The 20,802-nt window shown below is 44.4% G+C and overlaps 1 protein-coding gene and 1 long non-coding RNA gene across 11 annotated transcripts in view; both read right to left on the minus strand.

Annotated features, from left to right (window-relative positions):
* The window catches only part of TSPAN4 (tetraspanin 4), a 468,448-nt gene that overhangs the window by 115,829 nt on the left and 331,817 nt on the right, over positions 1-20,802 (minus strand). The gene's annotated exons all lie outside the window — the stretch shown is intronic.
* LOC134164038 (uncharacterized) lies at positions 8,457-10,867 on the minus strand. Its single transcript, XR_009964973.1, has 2 exons — positions 10,764-10,867; positions 8,457-8,598 (listed from the first exon to the last, which is right to left on the minus strand). It is a non-coding gene; the product is annotated as an uncharacterized LOC134164038 (long non-coding RNA).

A 20,802-nucleotide genomic window follows, 5' to 3' on the forward strand; every position in this document is an offset into this window, starting at 1 on the left:
ACAGAGCTCTGTTATCCCTTTTCCTAAAGTATCCTGCCAAACAGCATCATTCTAACAACATGCGCCCCTTTTGCTCATCCCATCCAAAGGATACCCTGCAAAGACTTTCCTTGACTCCTAACAAGACTTTGTTTTTCAAGTCTTCATATTTTGCTGACAGCTGGAGATGCCAACATTGTCCTGCATCTCAACTGTCTCGCTGCAGAGAGAAAAGTATAAGCAGAATTACACATTCTCAGCCTGACAGTGACAGATATCAGTGTACTGCATGAGGTAAATTATAGCAACTTGAACTAGACAAGGGCTAGATCTCGAAATATGAAGAAAGGCAGCCACATCTTTAGGTTGTTTTGTGGGGGGTTTTCAAAAACTATTTTCCTTACATGACAGTGTGAACATACCAAAAAGGAACAGAAAATTACTTTAAATGAGAGAGAGCAACAGAGACAGCAACAACAGAGCACCAACTAGAAACTGCAACTTTGATCTTCTGCTTTGCATAGGAGCTGTTACTAAATAGTAGCTATTGAAAAATTATTTCAGCCCAAAGAGTTCACAGGCTTATCTTTTTGGTGGTTTTAATTTTCACTTTATTTTGACATGTCTTTACTATTTTGTTGCTCATTTCTTTTCCAGCAGGTCTGGTCACTCTCTGTGGCCCAATATGAAGCCCACTTAAGTCTGTCGGATGATATTAGAAGACTGTGACTCAATGGGAGAAAACAGCCCATGTAATGTAATACATTTTACTGAACTGTCTTTCCACAAAATGAAAAACAAAAAATCTAGCAGCCTGTTTCATATACTTTACCCTCTTCAACAATACAAAAATTAATTCTTCTCAACTTCTATTTTTAGTATCAGGTAACTACTATATTATTTATAAAGATTACTGTCGTGGTTTAAACCCAGTCAGGTAACCTATTCACTCACTCCCAGTGAGTGGTGCCAAGCTGACAACAATCGAGGCCCCCCCCCCCCCCGGGGCTCTCCCCTTCCCCGCTCCCGGAGGAACGGGGAGGAGGATTGAAAGGGTGCAACTCCCACGGGTTGAGACAAGAACAGTCCAGCAACCAATATACAACACAAATCACCACCGCTACTACCAACTACAACAATGAAAAGGGAAAAATAACAAGGGAAGAGAATACGATACCACCCTCCAAGAAACGAGTCCCACCCAGAAGCCCGTGTCCTTCCGGGTAACTCCCAGTCACCCCCCACCCCGGCCATGACGTGCTGTGGTATGGAATACCTCCCTGGCTAGCCCGGGTCAGGTGCCCTGTCTCTGCTTCCTCACAGCTTCCCCTCCTCCCTGGCAGAGCATGAGCCTCACAAAGTCCTTGGTCAGGGTAAACATCACTTAGCAACAACCGAAAACATCGGCTTCACCAGCACTGTTCCCAGGCTGGAAGTCAAAACACAGCACTGCACCAGCTAACACAAAGGAAAAACATGACTGCTACTGCTGAACCCAGGACATTATCCACCCCTTATTCCATACCATTCACGTCATGCTCAGATCCCACATTTTCAATATACCATCACTCTCCCACATATATACATCCATATACATACAGACCAAGAGGAAAAGATCATTTTCTTAGTGCATGGACCAATCCCTATAATGCTGCCGAGTCCATTCGGTCCATGATGTTCAAAGTTCATTCTCTGTTGGGATGATGGCTGGAGGGAAGTCAGGGCCAGTCGCTGGTGACCTGAAGACATCTAGTTGATGGGCTATAAAAGTATTACACAGCAGGCAACAGCATACAATTGAGTTCACCGGCTGTTTTCCCCTAAAATCAAATCCCCTTGAGGTATACATCGGACTTCCCCATCTTCCCGCATTACCCACCAAGTATATCCAGGTCCCTGAGCAAAAGCAATCCCACGAGTGGGTTTGCCTTTACCTGAAGCAGGAATTACCCAGCCTGTCTTCCCCAGCAAACTCTTCATATGCACCACGGGAACTTTGTTCCCCTCTACAATATGTAAAAGTTCTGACTGGGCTGGGCCAGCCCTGTTGGCAGATCCTCTGGTGTTGACCAACCAGGTAGCCTTTGGTAAGTGTGTATCCCAATGCTTGAAAGTTCCCCCACCCATTGCTCTCAGTGTAGTTTTTAACAGCCCATTGTACCGTTCGATTTTCCCAGAGGCTGGTGCATGGTAGGGGATGTGATATACCCACTCAATGCCATGCTCTTTGGCCCAAGTGTCTATAAGGTTATTCCGGAAATGAGTCCCATTGTCTGACTCAATTCTCTCTGGGGTGCCGTGTCGCCACAAAATCTGTTTCTCAAGGCCCAGGATAGTGTTCCGGGCAGTGGCATGGGGCACAGCGTATGTTTCCAGCCACCCGGTGGTTGCTTCCACCATGGTAAGCACATGGCGCTTGCCTTGGCGGGTTGGTGGCAGTGTGATATAGTCAATCTGCCAGGCCTCCCCATATTTATACTTCAACCATCGTCCTCCATACCAAAGAGGCTTTAACCGCTTGGCTTGTTTAATGGCAGCACACTCATGAATAACCTGGGCAATAGTGTCCATTGTTAAGTCCACCCCTCGATCACGGGCCCATCTGTATGTTGCACCTCTGCCCTGATGGCCTGAAGTGTCATGGGCCCACCGGGCCAAAAATAATTCACCTTTATGTTGCCAATCTAAGTCCATCTGAGCCACTTCAATCTTAGCCGCTTTATCCACTTGTTGGTTGTTCTGGTGTTCCTCAGTGGCCCGACTCTTGGGTACATGGGCATCTACATGACGTACCTTCACCACCAGGTTCTGCACCCGGGCAGCAATATCTTGCCACAGTGCAGCAGCCCAGATGGGTTTACCTCTGCGTTGCCAGTTGCTCTGCTTCCATTGCTTCAACCACCCCCACAGGGCATTTGCCACCATCCATGAGTCAGTATAGAGATAAAGTACTGGCCACTTTTCTCGTTCAGCAATGTCCAGGGCCAGCTGGATGGCTTTCACCTTGGCAAACTGACTCGATTCACCCTCTCCCTCAGCAGTTTCTGCAACTTGTTGTCCAGGACTCCATACAGCTGCCTTCCATCTCCGATGCTTTCCCACAATACGGCAAGACCCATCAGTAAACAAGGCATACTGCTTTTCACTTTCTGACAGTTTATTATATGGTGGGACCTCTTCAGCGCGCACCACCTCCTCCTTTGGTGACATTCCAAAATCTTTGCCCTCTGGCCAGTCCATGATGACTTCTAGAATGCCTGGATGACTGAGATTTCCTATTCGAGTTCGTTGTGTAATTAGCGCAGCCCATTTACTCCATGTAGCGTCAGTTGCATGATGTGTAGAGGAGACCCTGCCTTTGAACATCCAGCCCAGCATGGGCAACCGGGGTGCCAGGAGGAGCTGTGCTTCAGTGCCAATCATTTCCAAAGCAGCTCGAACCCCTTCATAGGCTGCCAGTATCTCTTTCTCAGTTGGGGTATAGCTGGCCTCAGATCCTTTATATCCCCGACTCCAAAAGCCGAGGGGTCGACCTCGAGCCTCCCCTGGAGCTTTCTGCCAGAGGCTCCAGGTAGGACCGTTCTCCCCAGCTGCAGTGTACAGTACATTTTTTACATCTGGCCCGGTCCGGTAACTGGTCCAAGGGCCACTGCATGAACTATCTCTCCTTTAATTTGCTCAAAGGCTTGTTGCTGCTCAGGGCCCCATTTAAAATCATTCTTCTTCTGGGTCACATGATAGAGAGGGCTTACAATCGAACTGTAATTTGGGATGTGCATTCTCCAGAACCCCACAGCACCCAAGAAAGCTTGTGTTTCTTTCTTATTAGTTGGGGCAGACATTGCTGTTATCTTGTTGATCAGATCTGTGGGGATCTGTCTATGTCCATCTTGCCATTTTATTCACAAAAATTGAATCTCCTGTGCAGGTCCCTTGACCTTACTCCGTTTTATGGCAAAACCGGCTTTCAGCAGGATTTGGATTATTTTCCTCCCTTTCTCAAAGACTTCTTCCGCTGTATCGCCCCACACAATAATGTCATCAATGTATTGCAGGTGTTCTGGAGCTTGTGCCTGTTCCAGTGCAGTCTGGATCAGTCCATGGCAAATGGTAGGGCTGTGTTTCCACCCCTGGGGCAGTCGGTTCCAATAGAACTGGACACCCCTCCAAGTAAAAACAAACTGTGGCCTGCACTCTGCTGCCAAAGGAATTGAGAAAAATGCATTGGCAATATCAATCGTGGCATACCACTTGGCTGGCTTTGACTCCAGTTCATACTGAAGTTCTAGCATGTCCGGTACGGCAGCACTCAATGGTGGTGTGACTTCATTCAGGCCACGATAGTCTACTGTTAGTCTCCATTCTCCATTAGACTTTCGCACTGGCCATATGGGGCTATTAAAGGGCGAGCGGGTCCTGCTGATCACCCCCTGACTCTCCAGTCTACGGATCAGCTGATGGATGGGAATCAGGGAGTCTCGGTTGGTGCGATATTGCCGCCGGTGCGCTGTTGTGGTCGCAATTGGCACTTGTTGTTCTTCAACTTTCAGCAAACCCACAGCAGAAGGATCTTCTGAGAGGCCAGGCAAGGTGGACAGCTGCTCAATTTCCTCAGTCTTCAAAGCAGCAATACCAAAAGCCCACCGGTACCCTTTTGGGTCTTTGAAGTACCCTCTCTTGAGGTAGTCTACGCCGAGGATGCATGGAGCCTCTGGACCAGTCACAATAGGGTGCTTTTGCCATTCCCTCCCAGTCAGGCTGATTTCAGCCTCCAGCACAGTCAACTCTTGGGATCCTCCTGTCACTCCAGAAATATAGATGGGTTCCACCCCTTGACAGCTTGATGGCATCAGGGTACACTGTGCACCGGTATCTACTAGAGCCTTACACTTCTGTGGGACTGATGTGCCAGGCCACCTGATCCACACAGTCCAGTAAATCCGATTGTCCCCTACCTCCACCTGGCTGGAGGCAGGGCCCCTCTAATGGTCATCACAGCGTTGGACACTTAAGTCGGGGTAAAAGGGATTATTCTTCATTATCACAGGAGCTGGAGTAAAATCAGCTCTTCCATTCCACCTGGGAAACTGCTCACCAGAGACTGAAGCCGTAGCTCTCATGGGACGATCAGTCTTGGCCCTTGCTCCCCTCTTCAGTTCACTCACCCGTTCCTCCAAAGCTGAAGTAGGTTTTCCATCCCACTTTGTCATGTCTTCTCCGTGATCCAGCAGGTAAAACCATAGGGTACCCCGTGGCGTATACCTCCTGTATCTCCTCTCTGGAACAATAGGACGCCTTTTGTTAATAGCTGAGACGTGTGTTGGTACACGTGAGGAGCTGGATAAATCAGATAGATCATCCCTCAATTGTTCGAGGTCCTGGGACAGTTTTTTCACAGCTGAGATGATGGAAGGGGTGAGATTGTTTTCAAACTCTCGGAGTTTATGAACCATTTCATCCACTGTTAGTGGTACTATGTCATTCCAGGTTACTGTTGCCAATGAACGTGCATGTGATGACGGTGCATTCCGTGTCAGTTTTCGCCACATGGGTCGTGTACATTCAACTTCATCTGGATCTATGGGTGTATCCCCGTTATTCGGCTTGATGTGATAGAGCATCTCTACGATGGCCGATTCCCTCAGAGACTGGGTGCCTTTGTCTATAGTAGTCCACTTGGCCGAACGACTCGTAACATCGTCCTTGTACGGAAACCTTTCTTTCACAGCTGCCAAGAGCCGCCTCCAAAGGCTGAGGGACTTTTTCTCTCTTGCAATTGCTTTGTCGATTCCCCCTTCTGTAGCAAGTGATCCCAGCTGCTTGGCTTCTGTACCTTCTAGTTCGTGACCATCGGCCCCATTGTCCCAGCATTGGAGTAACCAGGTGATGATGTGCTCCCCTGGTTGACGGGTAAAATCTTTTCGCATATTCCGCAGCTTGGTTGAGGTCCGAGGTCAAGAAGTTACCTCTTCTTCTTCTTCTTCGTCATGTGATGGTGACTCCTGATCAGATTCTGGACCGGGTGGTGAATTCATTGTTTCTTCATCTCGCTTCACCCTTCTTGCCTCCTTTTTGCTTGTTCTCTTGCGTACAGGGGCAACCGATATTGGTACGAATTGGTCGTCTGGTTTGGCTGCAGTAATTATCACTGTGGTTTGAGTAGCAACTGTACTTGTCGCTGGGGGTGATGCAGCTGCTGTGCTTGGAGCTCGGGTAACCGCGCTGTCTGTTGCAGTTGAAGTTTGCGCAGCTGCTGTACTTGCCGCTGGGGTAGCTGCGCAGTTCATTGCAGCCAAAGTTTGAGTAGCGACTGTTGCTTTGCCCTCAGATCCGCCGACATTCTTTTCCTTTTGAAGGTGCTGGATAGTGTTGAACAAGGCCCTGTAAGCATAGGCCAAGCCCCAGCACGTTGCCATGATTTGTCCATCTCTGGTATGGCCAGAATGACCACACACCTCATTTAAGTGTTTTACTAATTCTTCTGGATTTTGCAGTTGTTTGGTAGTGAAATTCCAAAGTACTGGAGGGGCCCACTGACCTAGATACCTGCCCATACTATCCCACACACCCTGCCACTCATGGCTGTCCAGCCTCAGGGAAAATCTCTCGGTCCTCCTACATCGTCATTTGACCCCAGACAAGACCCAAACCTGACTCTGCTTAACTCTTGAAATCAGTAGTGGGCAAAACACACTCTGTATGCGTGCTACCATGGTGATTCCCATCACGATCAGCAAACAAGTCTCAACAGCATTAAAATGCCATTCAAAAAATTCAAAACTCTCAAACGTAAATGGTCTGGGGGGACGACTGGGAGGGTAAAAGAATGTCTCCTTCACAGGTTGAGCACCTGAGAAGGAGAAAAAAGATGTGTAATTGCTAAGCACCTCCATCATATACCTCCCAAAGTATAAAGGTGGTGACCACACCGGGAACATAAGCCAGATCAGTTTCATGATCAATGATTCTATTGTATTACAAGTCATTACCATAAAGTACAATGGGACAAAAACCTTAGCCCAAGCCCCACACTTGAAAAACACTAATACAGCAAATACCGGATGGAAGTAAGATACGATATACTGAAACTGTGAGATCAAGAAGAACAACCTTGAGAGCCAATAAATCAGCATTGTGACGAGTGACTATTAATCCAGTCATATCTGTCGTTACCTCAACCCCTCGTGCCCTACGCTGGGCGCCAAAAAGAACTGTTGTGGTTTAAACCCAGTCAGGTAACTTGTTCACTCACTCCCAGTGAATGGTGCTGGGCTGACAGCAATCGAGGGACCCCCCCCCAACACCGGGGCTCTCCCCTTCCCCGCTCCCAGAGGAACAGGGAGGAGGATCGAAAGAGTGCAACTCCCACGGGTTGAGACAAGAACAGTCCAGCAACCAATGTACAACACAAATCACCATCGCTACCACCAACTACAACAATGAAAAGGGAAAAATAACAAGGGAAGAGAATACGATACCACCATCCAAGAAACGAGTCCCACCCAGAAGCCTGTGTCCTTCTGGGTAACTCCCGGTTACCCCCCACCCCGGGCATGACATGCTGTGGTATGGAATACCTCCCTGGCTAGCCTGGGTCAGGCGCCCTGTCTCTGCTTCCTCCCGGCTTCCCCTCCTCCCTGCAGAGCATGAGCCTCACAAAGTCCTTGGTCAGGGTAAACATCACTTAGCAACAACCGAAAACATCGGCTTCACCAGCACTGTTCCCAGGCTGGAAGTCAAAACACAGCACTGCACCAGCTAACACAAAGGAAAAACATGACTGCTACTGCTGAACCCAGGACAATTACCTAACAAAACCACTAACTTATCAGAAAAATAAGCATTCAGAAAAAGAAACATTTAAAATTGAGAGAAACAGCTACCAGCAAGAAGACTTCAGAGAGGGCTAACTACCTCTTTTTGCTCTCAGCCTCTATTTCCCTGTCCTTCTCAGTCTTGCATAATAAGATTTAAAAGTGCATTTGGTATTAACTGCTCTTTGAGGTCCCATCTGCAGAGGAAAATCTCTCTTGAGACAGATATTAACTGTGTTTAATTCATTGTTGAGGAAAAGGATCCACAATTTTTCTGAATCTTTGAAAGTATGTGGATAATGCCTCCTATTTCAAACAGACTAACTTAAAAACAGTAACAGTGCAGTTTTCTCTGCATCTATGAAAATAATTCTCCTGTAGAAGCATAGAAAATAATACCCTTCCTCTCCTCACTAGCCCCATACTGGGAGAAGAATAGAGAAAACAAGTCATGATAGTCGTTTTAAAAAATGAACGTTTATGCATTCAATCAAAATTAATAAGTAGGTTCCCTATAAACAGGAACAATAATGACAAGGGTCGTTCTGTCCAAATATTCTGCTTCTAATAGAAACACACTTGATTTAATAAGTGCTGCTTCAAAACAAGGGCCTGCCAAAGGTCAGCCAAGCACACTCCTGAGCAAACTATAAATGGTCTGCATAAATGAGATTAGTTTACTCTTAGAGCAAACAAAAGAAACAAGGTATCAGCACTGTCCAACTTGATTCAATCTTTCATCAAGTACAAAGAGCTTTGTCCCATGCACAGGACATTTTTGAGCACTTCAAGATGGTTTTCAGTTCTTTAAAAAGCTATTAATTCAGAGTTTTCAGTTTGGTTATAATAACAGTGGTTACAATGACCAGAAATTTCACTTAATTTAATTTGCTAACAACCTTACCCTTTCAGTGTGACATACTGGGCCTAGTACTCATCTCTAGTACATTACTGAACTTGGCGTGGCAAAAAAGCAAAGAGAGTAATTAAAGTTTATGCAAAATACTGTAATGGAGGAAAGAAAAAAACCACATGCTTCACTTTTATATTCCTTCCACAAAACAGAATTTGAAATTTGCTTGGCTGCTTTGTTTTACACTCTCATTGCTGATGACTCTGGGCTTGCACAGATCTAGCAATAATGTTAATGAATTAGCAGATTATGTCTATACCAAAGTGGAGCTGAGAGGTGGGGTGTAGAGACATAAAATATAGTTGTTCTGGGGTATTTTCAATAATACAGTATTCCAGCAGCTAGGAAAAGTTCTGTAAAATGTAACTGACCATCACTGCTGACTTACCAAGGGAAGATTTTCAGAGACAAATCACAATACTGCTTTTGCAAACTCCAGCCACTGCCAATCCAAGTCTCTAGGATCTGTGATGAGTTTGTGCTTATGGCTACATGAAAGGCTCCCAGGCTATGGCACACAAACAGGAATCAGGATGACCATCTTTTTCTCTTGGGAAAATCAGGTATTGCCGGAACAACCAGCCATCTGCCTCTGCATATAGCCTGATATGGACTCAAAAGCTATTTGCAGCTACTACTGCTGCCACTGCCACATGGTACCCCATAATCTGCTTTTGGTATCTCAGCAAGCTCCGTATGCAAAAACCCCAGGCTATACTGTTAGTACAGTGGTATGCAATAAGAGGACATCAAAGATTATGAAAGAATATTTCAGCAGCAGCTCCTGACCCCTGAAAGGCAGAATTAGGTATGAGGAGAAGTTTGGTTACGCTGACCGGTAACACAGTAGAATTGAGACAGCTACTGCAGGATGAAGTAGATGCCCAGGCAAAAACCAGCCTTGTGATACAGAAAAATGGGAGTACTGTGATGGGGTACAAACATGCTCTGAATAGCAAAAGCCTCAGAATTTTTAGATAAAGCAGCTAGTTTTTCTGGTGCTCTGTAAGGAGTCATTGTTCCTTCTCCAGCATCAGAAGTCCATAGCTGTATAAAACAGGTAGTGTCCTCTGGAAGCTGATGCCTATACTTTGCAATGATGGATGTACAAGACAACTGATAGTGAGTTTTCATCTAACAGTACTAAGCAGAGCTAACTCAATGCAGTATCTTATTTAAGAGAGCAGGGGTATTATAGTCTCCTAGTTTGCCAACAAGAACATTGCACCAAGATCAATAGCAAAGACTGCACTCTTCACAACACAAACCAAATCTTTTGTCGTCCTTGGCCCCAGAAGCTGCAATTCCCATCTCATAACACAATCAAAATCAAGAATGTGTATTCTTGGTACCTGAAAAACTACGCTATCTTATAATAGACATTCCACAGCTAAAGGAAAAACAAAGCAATAATAATACCCCCCGCCCCATCCCTATGCTCTTTCCCATCAGGACTGCTGTGAAAAGGTCTCCAAGAGCATATACTTATCATACAACTGAAGTATAATGTCAGGTAATGACCTCTCCAGTTGTTTGTTATTTATATGTAAAGTTGCCACTGTAAAACAACACATTAATTCTGCTCTTTTTCATCATTCAATAACTAATGCAAAGATGACAGCATCAGAACAAATACCTGAAAACAACAGGACTGAAGTAAACGAAGTTCACTTCAAGACTTGGTGTCTCAGCCAAAGCAGTGAACCAGGACCGAATTATGACACTGGGTTCAAATTCCTTCAAATTAAATGGCTCTGCCACAAGTATTTGGTCAGTTGATTTCAGACTTTGAGATGGTGTTAGTACATAAGAACACAACAGTCAGTTGATTTTGGGAAAAGGGGAGGTATTATAGGACAAACCAGCAAGAAAAATAATACAGACCCCAGGGGCTGAAAGTAGTTTTCAGAGAACACCCGCTTATAACAAAGTCATATTCATGTCCTTTGGAAACATACCATTCAACTTGGCAACTTTTTCTCTAAGCAATGCCTGTTACCACTGATAGAGGGGAATGTATTCACTATCCTTTAAATAAAAAAGGCATTTTGTTTTACCTTTCTTGATTGCTTTTCCTCTGCTGTCATTACAATGAGAAAGCACAACAGCTTGCCTATTGCAAAGCCACTCACTGTCTGCATCTTTTCAAGGGAAGAGAGAATTGATACAAAAAATACAGTGAATACACAGTAAATTTTATCTCAGGCTCATATAGAGCTACTAGGCACATAGTGATATGTGCTAACCCTAAACAGAAGTACTTTAAAAAATGCAATACAATAGTAGCACACTAAATAGAATTGCTTATTACAAAATCTGCATTTTTTTTTTTTATCCCTGGTAAAGAAATACTGCACTGTCTCAAAACACAGCTCTTCTAAACTGAACCTGCCACCACAAAGTGCCCCGTTTAAAAAGATTTTCCCCAACAAGCTTTTCTGATAGGTGTCCTTGAATTTTGCAGAGGCAAACTACTGCAGCACTAAAATGATCACTTGGCAGCTTGTTGTTGTTTGCCAGTCTGAGCCAGATCCTGTTTTATTTTCTTCTCCCTCTTACAATGATCTCATACAGTGTGACTATCTCAGAGACTGTAGTATGGAACTGCAGTTCCAAGGTTTTTTTTTCCCCCAGGGTAAAGAAAGGTCTCTGTTTGAGATGAATACTCCATCTAACTTAACTCCACTGCAGTTCAGGTGTGAAAGCAAGTGCATCTCCGTATCAGAGGGTTGAGAATATCTTTGTTTCAGACTAAAGCAAATTCCAGGTTTCCAATGCTCCAGAATCTGATCCTGTCACCTCTCTAACTTGTGCTGCATGAGCTCTGATGCTTTAATGTGAGAAGGGCAAATCATTTGTCTTCTTAAAATGAAACAACCACAAAAGCTTTTGCTTCATTTTCTTTACAGCAGGTGTGGTTGTTTCCACACTTACTGCTTACAGGTATTTATCAGGAAACATTCTTTCCCCTTTAAAGATATTTATCTGCTCCTGACCTCATAGCAGCCTTCCAGTATCTGAAGGGGGCCTATAGGGATGCTGGGGATGGACTCTTTATTAGGGACTGTAGTGATAGGACAAGGGGTAACGAGTTAAAACTTAAACAGGGGAAGTTTAGATTGGATATAAGGAAGAAATTCTCTACTGTAAGGGTGGTGAGGCACTGGAATGGGTTGCCCAGGGAGGTTGTGAATGCTCCATCCTTGGCAGTGTTCAAAGGCCAGGTTGGACAGAGCCTTGGGTGGCATGGTGTAGTGTGAGGTGTCTGTGCCCATGGCAGGGGGGCTGGAGCTAGATGATCTCAAGGTCCTTTCCAACCCTAACCATTCTATGATTCTATGATTTATCTGTTCACTGATTTTACACTGAGCTTTCAAAAATTCTCTCTCCTTGACTCCCTGCAAGTCAACTTTAAGCAACAACCAACTAAGCCAAAACATTGCTGAAAAATCAGTCTATCAAATATCATAATTTGTGCCCTTTCTACCTGCCTAGTTCAATCCCCCTACTGGGTAACAGAAAATACAACTTCACTTTTCAGAAACCAGCCAACCACACCTTCAGCATTCAACCTCACTCTTAGTTATATACTTAGAATATACTAATCCTTACCATTTACCTCCGAGACCTTCCAGGATCTTAGGTGCCAAAGAGAACAGGGCAAAGAGAACCCACAACAGTGCTTGTTTCTGGTTTTCACCAGTAGAAGTGTGTCAGCTCTGTAGGAGAGCCCACGGGGGAAGCTTTTAGGACCATCAGGCCCATTTCTTGTCTCGAAGAGGCAATGCAGATATTAAAACAGAAATGGTGGTTCTGAATATGTGATAGCATATGTGGCACAACAGAAAAGTTTTACTGGCACTTGTTAAGGATGACATACATAACTTGGTGTGGATATAAAACTTCGGCCAATAAAACTTGTGGCCATAAACTTTTGCTAATAAAAATCTTCAATACTATATAATCAAATATTTTTTCTTCCTCTAATTATCTAGAAATACAGTAGTATGATGAACAGGTAGGTACAGACATTAGGCCAGTATGAGATGCTCCTACTTTGGTAAACCACAAGATATAAACCTGTCCAAACCTGACTGGCAGTAAGGAAGGAAGGTTTAAAAATTATCATGGCCAACAGATCTATGATTATCACTCAGGAGTTGATGCCTGCTATGTAATTAGCTAGCCAATGGCTTACAGGCTTTTTGAAATGTCATAGAAGACCCTAGAGAGGTATGACAACTGCTGATGGAAAAGCACTCTCCATTGCAACATGAAGGCCAGGAGAGCTCCGCTAAGCCCTGAGTCTAATGCCTTCAGAGCTGAAGAACCTGGTTTACATCCTGCTGCCTCCTCTTGGTGCTTTATGGGCACAGCTGGCTAATGACCATGTTGTATTATGTATAAAGCCATTTACTGTGATATGCTCATGTTAATATGCTGTAGAGTATTTTTGCTCCATTTAAGGCACAACTTTGGGAAACATTAATGCCGGATGGTATGAAAACAAGGGCAATTCCAGTCCAGATGGCAAGAAGAAATCCACAAAGTGGCCAAACATTTCCATCTGCTCAGTGAACAAAGAGACTTTCATGCCTCTATTTCTGCCTTCTGCTGTGAGCTGCTGTCACAGTGAGCAAGGAATCCTCCTTGTATTCCTAGGAGCCATGTTACTGAACGCTGTTAGCAATGCTTCCCTTGGGTGGCCTCCATGCTCCTTGTCTCTCAGTTTGTGCATGAAGGTTTTAGGCTGTTTTGGCTAGTCCTAGCCCATTTGCAAGTTCCCCAGAAAAGACATGGAATACAAGCAGCCTTCTGCTAAGCCAAAAGAAACCAACAGTCTGAAGAAATGAACTAGGTTTTAGGAGTTCGGTGCTGATAATTGAACTCTTCTCAAACCATCAACATGTCACACACTTGTAAAAAGTGTAAAATGGTAAAGAAACCTTTGCTTCAGTCTGTCCCGCACATCTAAGTCACCGCTGGATTCTCCTTGTCCTGAGAGGCCCTTGTCTGGTCAATATAAAAGCAACGATGTTCAGAAAGCAATATAAGCCTTTTACCTTCTCACTACAACTTGTAATTACAAGCAACTTTTTCCCCCTTTTTTTACTGTTTTTCTACTTTCACTGATGCATCTCCAGACTATTTGGCTTAAATAGCCCATTAGAGGCTCCAAAATATTGAAAAGCACCATAAAGCACCTTAGAAAAGCCCCTAGTGACCTTATTACTTAATATAAAAAAAAGTTATGGTTGGTAGTTAAGATGTGTGTGGATCCATTAACGTCTCCATCACCATAGAGCTGCAGTTGCTGCTTACAACTAACATCAGAGTGGGAGTTTCAGGTTACTACCCTGTTAACAACAAGCAACAGATTGAACTGCACTTGGTAAAATTTTCCAGCTATTTCCTCACCTTCCCCTTTTCCATCTTTTTCTTGACCAGGACTGTTTTCCAAAATGAGCATAGCAACAGTGAGGGAGGAGCTCTGGCTCCCTGGGGTGGTCAATCTGCTACATCACTGATGCTACAAAGATGACTCAGCTCACCTCACTGTTTTCTACCTCAACAGAGAATGCCCACAGTGTCTCCAGACTCCTCTGATGCTTTGCCTCTCTGCTGGTGCTGAGGGATCACAGAATCATAGAATGGATTGGGTTGGTAAGGACTTTAAAGACCATCTAGTTCCCTAGCAGCCCTGTCACCCCTTGCTGTACCCCATTGTCCTGGGTTCAGCAGCAGCAGTCATGTTTTTCCTTCGTGGTAGCTGGTGCAGTGCTGTGTTTTGACTTCCAGCCTGGGAACAGTGCTGGTGAAGACGATGTTTTCGGTTGTTGCTAAGTGATGTTTACCCTGACCAAGGACTTTGTGAGGCTCATGCTCTGCCAGGGAGGAGGGGAAGCTGTGAGGAAGCAGAGATGGGGCGCCTGACCCGGGCTAGCCAGGGAGGTATTCCATACCACAGCATGTCATGCCCGGGGTGGGGGGTAACTGGGAGTTACCCGGAAGGACACGGGCTTCTGGGTGGAACTCGTTTTCTTGGCCGGTGGTATCGTATTCTCTTCCCTTGTTATTTTCCCGTATCAGTGTTGTAGTTGATAGTAGCGGTGGTGATTTGTGTTGTACATTGGTTGCTGGACTGTTCTTGTCTCAACCCGTGGGAGTTGCACTCTTTCGATCCTCCTCCCCGTTCCTCCGGGAGCAGGGAAGGGGAGAGCCCCGGGGAGGGGGGGGACCACGGACCTTGATTGTTGTCAGCTCGGCACCACTCACTGGGAGTGAGTGAACAAGTTACCTGACTGGGTTTAAACCACGACACCCATGCTTGACACTGTTTGCAGCACTGACAAGGTCACTGATTGACTGCAATAATTATTGTAATGTGCTGCATACGAAGGCCATTCAACAACTTGAGCCCTTTCAGAGGGAAGGCACATGTCAATGTTTCTGCAGTGTCTCTGCTACACCTTCAGATCCCAAGATGTGCACTGCCTTTCAGATAACTGTGCTCTGTTTAGCTTAATTTTCTCAATAATTCTTCTGTTGGCTTGGGCTACTGATATATCCACCTTGTCCATGAGAACTTTAAAGATGATTCTCCCCTGCTGTAGTTCTGCAGAAGCAGAAATGGGTTTACAGGCTAGGCTTCTACATAATGCAATGGGAGGTATAGCACATTGTAGCCTGAATCACTTTTTTACAGATTTGCTACAAAGACCATTTTCTCAGGCAGCTGTAGACAGAGAAAGAATGTCTGGTATGTGTTAATCCTTTTCAGGGGAAGACAGACTTAAATGTGTTTGTTTATAACAGTGTTAAAGTTTGCTAATGCATTTTAAAAAGTAGGTAAAAAGAAAAGACTCTCAAAAAATCTAGGTTTTCCTTTGATGGAAAGAGGAAGACAGAATTAAATTAAATTAGATCTGTTTCAATGCAGAGAAAATAACACAGTGTGAAGAGTTGTGATATTTTTCGAAGCAGGCTATGATTTATGTTACTCTTGCTCTGAGGGTGGGGAAGCTTGTTATCATTTTGTGTGGTTGTGTGAGCAGTTTCTCTGTAGAGTTTTTTCAGTCACTGATCCTAACCTATGTAAGAAACACTATGAGGCTGCACTCGTGTCCTGGGTTCAGCAGTAGCAGTCATGTTTTTTTTTTTCTTTGTGTTAGCTGGTGCAGTGCTGTGTTTTGACTTCCAGCCTGGGAACAGTGTTGGTGAAGTCGACGTTTTCAGTTGTTGCTAAGTGATGTTTACCCTGACCAAGGACTTTGTGAGGCTCATGCTCTGCCAGGGAGGAGGGGAAGCCGGGAGGAAGCAGAGACGGGGCGCCTGACCCGGGCTAGCCAGGGAGGTATTCCATACCACAGCACGTCATGGCCGGGGTGGGGGGTGACTGGGAGTTACCCGGAAGGACACGGGCTTCCGGGTGGAACTCGTTTTCTTGGCCGGTGGTATCGTATTCTCTTCCCTTGTTATTTTCCCTTATCATTGTTGTCGTTGGTGGTAGTGGTGGTGATTTGTGTTGTACATTGGTTGCTGGACTGTTCTTGTCTCAACCCGTGGGAGTTGCACTTTTTCGATCCTCCTCCCCGTTCCTCCGGGAGTGGGGGAGAACCCCGGTGGGGGGGGGGGACGGGACATGGACCTCGATTGTTGTCAGCTCGGCACCACTCACTGGGAGTGAGTGAACAAGTTACCTGACTGGGTTTAGACCACGACAACTCGTAATCAGAACACAGAGAGCATTAATTTGCAAAAAAAGTTAATACACAATAGGTAAAACTCGAAGGGTGTACACAACATTTGGTTTTGACATACGTTTTGCATCTACTCATTATACACACTCCTGACAATAATGGCATTTATGCTTACATATACTTTTGAGCTGTGACAATTCATCCCTAAAGAAATGAAGATCAATGCTTCAGTTAAAAGTAAACTCCATTACCAGTTAAAAGTAAGCTCTATTACAAGATTTGTTAGAATAGTCTAAAGCTGTTGTTCTTTGCAACATTTTATTTATGAAAGTGTTCTCGTGATGCAGATTGATTTTCTTGGCTCCATACATTAATATCTCACCTGTCTGGAAGCAGAGATTGCTAGTACATTGATGAATGAATTTTAAAGTGTCTCTTGTTACACTGCTTTTCCACTAAGCACTTCTCTTTATTCTGTACTGATAATCCCCAAAGGTCCCCTCAATAAATCACAAAGTGCTGACACTGCCCTCACAGGACTCTTTTCTCTCCCTTCCACCAGTTAGTAAGAAATGCTAATTATAAAGTCCATATGCAAGCTAGAATTCAGGCTAGGTCCAACTTCTCCAGTACACCAGACTGAAGCAAAAGCTTGTCTAGAAACAGTATTGAGGATATAACACATGCTAAGATAAGTAACTGATAAAATACAAATCTGTTGATTCCAGTATTTTGAGCTTTTGCCTTTATGGCAAATTGCAACCATAAAGACAATCACCATCAAATTTACTGGGGCAGTTTCCAGCCATTTAGTTTTCTATCTACATATTGTAGATTCAGAATGGTTTTGACGGCAATGGCTGTTTCTGCCTGAGGGACACCACAAGTACCAGGATTATGGCACATTGTAATGCCCAATGATGATTATTGCACAAGTGAGACAGATTTTTCACCATGCATGAAATGTTTTATACAGCCACAGCTAGAAAAGTTACTTTATATTCTGCTATAAATATGAAAAAATATCACTTGGAGAATCTTCTAAGATGAATTTGCGTGAGCTGAAGCAGCCATTTCGAAAGAGCCATCTGTAAGTAGAAGTTGTGACTTATCTGGCTAGTACACAACCACTTGATCTCCCAGCAGGCTATCACAAGAGCAGACTGGAACTAAAGGAAGAACAGGCAGTGTATATGCTATGGCATACATTCTCCTATGAGTCCCCTGAAGACAGTATCATCTCATATGAGCTGTCATATTATCTTATTGTACTCAACAGGATACTGCCACTTAAGAGTTTTCCAAAGTAAAAAATATTTGTAATTTAGGATGCCCCATAAGTGTAACTTTGTGCAAATAACAAACTAGGTCAGCTCATCAGAATCAGACTAAATGACATGCTTAGTGCAGTGTTTGTCCCATTCTTTTGAAATATTTAACTGAAGGATGATAGAGATTTGCTTTGCTTTGATCTTATTTGGAACATAGTGAATGCATAAAGTGTAGACGCAATGAAGGGATGCCAGAGTAAATTAGTACACCTTGAAATATTAAAATATGTGCCCTTAAAATCTGATTTTTACAAGGCAAATACATCTTGCTCTCCCCTCTGTACATTTTATTTACATAAGATTTATTCTCATCAAAACACTGTGCTAACATAAAGTTAGGCAGAGTACAGTGTGTAACTAGATATATATGTGTGTAGCATAGTTCACTCTAGAATAATTCAGTTAAGTTGAGATCGACTGCAGTAGGCACCCAACCTAACTAATAAGAAGCTTGTTCAGGCACCTACTATACTACATTGTTTCTATAGTGTAAAAACAGCCTTAGCAAAACAGGCATGTATTCAATGTTAAGTCTTGAATTAGAGTCCTGAGAATGTGATAAGCTAATTTTGTGTGGGTTTTTTCAGTACACCATTTCACCGAGCTCAGTGTGTTTGTGGACACCTATCCCAACACAGATGAACTGAGATAGCTGAAAGCCATTTAATGTTTAACTTTGCTATACTGAGAACCAAGAGCGTGAACCAGCAGTTACCGAGTTCAATTTACATCAGTTTCAGCAGGGACTGGAACAAAAGGTTTTAGATAGGAAGTTCAGTTATCTCACACTTACGATAATTCTGATATTGTCCCTACTCCTTTGACCCATACTCTACTTCAGTACTGTAGACAGCTCCACTTCTCCACCCGTAAAATTAGACAAACAGGTCACGCATATGGCAATACTGGAAGAACTAATAGCTTCGAAAACAGATGGATGACTCACAGGGAATGCTATCACCATCTATAAATATATTCAAGGCAATAACTTAAATGTATAAATAAAAGATGGTAATTACTCAGTCTCAGAAGTTGGTAGATAAGATGGCCATGTAAGTTAAGGAAAAGAATAAATGGTAAGTGAACAGCATCTCCACAGAAGTTGCCTAGGAACTATTACTGTAAATATTCAAGAATAGGTAAAATCAGATACTAGGGGCAAAGACGCCTTGAGCAGACCTACAAAATCCCTGGAGATAGACTAGATGTTTCTAAGGTGTCTTTTCTGGTGCTACGTTTGCTGTCCATCACATTAGGGTAAGCCCTAGGCAGAGAAAAGGCTGTATCACTAAACTAAATGTGACTGCTTAAATTACAGTTATCTGTAAACAGGTGCTTCATTGACTCAGCACCTGCCTCCTACTTCCTAACAGTGATATCTTTTATGATGTGCTAATGTAAAAGGTACTACACAACATCAACTCATATTCATAGTTGCTAATTATACTATTAATAACATTGAACCTATCTGCTGCTAATTTTGTTGATATAAATAGCATTATTAATTCTACCAGGAGTCACTGGTGATGTTGAATAACACTGTGTACAGTGATCTCCCTGAATGACTCATTAGGCTCACAGAGAAATACGACCTTATAGGCACACCTGAGGCATTAATGGCTCAGATGTCTTCATTGCTGTCAAACAAGTATGTCCACCATATTTGAAAAATCATGGCAGTCAGGTGAAGTTCCCGATGACTGGGAAAAGGGAAATACAACCCCCATTTTCAAGAAGGGGAAAATGGATGACTTGGGGAATTACAGACAAGTCAGTCTCACCTGCGTGCCTGGCAAAATCTTGGAGCAGATTCTCCTGGAAGGCATGCTAAGGCACATGAAAAACAACAAGGTGCTTGGTGACAGCCAGCATGGCTTCACTAAGGGGAAATCCTGCCTGACCAATTTGGTGGCCTTCTATGATGGGGCTACAGAACTGATGGACAGGGGTAGAGCAGTTGATGTCATCTACCTGGACTTGTGCAAAGCGTTTGACACTGTCCCACACGACATCCTTGTCTCTAAATTGGAGAGACATCAATTTGATGGATGGACCACTCGGTGGATAAAGAACTGGCTGGATGGCCGCATGCAAAGAGTCGTGGTCAATGGCTCAATGTCTGGCTGGAGACCAGTAACGAGTGGTGTCCCTCAGGGATCGGTGTTGGGACCAGTCTTGTTCGGCACCTAAAAAGGTGACACGGACAGTGGGACTGAGTGCGCCCTCAGCAAGTTTGCCGATGACACCAAGCTGTGTGGTTCGGTTGATACGCTGGAGGGAAGGAATGCCATCCAGAGGGACCTTGACACACTTGTGAGGGGGGCTGATGCCAACCTTATGAAGTTTAACCATGCCAGCTGCAAGGTTCTACACCGCGGTCGGAGCAATCCCAGGCACAGCTACAGGTTGGGCAAAGATGAGATTCAGAGCAGCCCTGCACAGGACTTGGGGGTGTTGGTTGATGAGAAAACGAACATGAGCCAGGTTCAGTGTGCACTTGCAGCCCAGAAAGCCAACTGTATCCTGGGCTGCATCAAAAGGAGCATGACCAGCAGGTCAAAGGAGGTGATCCTGCCCTTCTACTCTGCTCTTGTAAGACCTCACTTGGAGTATTGTGTGCAGTTCTGGCGTCCCCAACATAAAAAGGACGTGGAACTGTTGGAACAAGTCCAGAGGAGGGCCATGAGTATGATGGCAGGGCTGGAGCACCTCCTGTATGAAGACAGGCTGAGGAAGTTAGGGCTGTTCAGCCTGGAGAAGAGAAGGCTGTGTGGAGACCTCATAGCAGCCTTCCAGCATCTGAAGGGGGCCTATAGGGATGCTGGGGATGGACTCTTCATTAGGGACTGTAGTGATAGGAAAAGGGGTAATAGGTTAAAACTTAAACAGGGGAAGTTTAGATTGGATATAAGGAAGAAATTCTTTCCTGTTAGGGTGGTGAGGCACTAGAATGGGTTGCCCAGGCAGGTTGTGAATGCTCCATCCCTGGCAGTGTTCAAGGCCAGCCTTCAGATGAAACCTTGGGTGGCATGGTTTAGTGTGAGATATTCGTGCCCATGGCAACG

Source organism: Pezoporus occidentalis, unplaced genomic scaffold (assembly GCF_034315485.1).
Source record: "Pezoporus occidentalis ecotype Australia unplaced genomic scaffold, CSIRO_AGI_Poc_V1 ctg21, whole genome shotgun sequence".
Classification (NCBI taxonomy): Eukaryota; Metazoa; Chordata; class Aves; order Psittaciformes; family Psittacidae; genus Pezoporus; species Pezoporus occidentalis.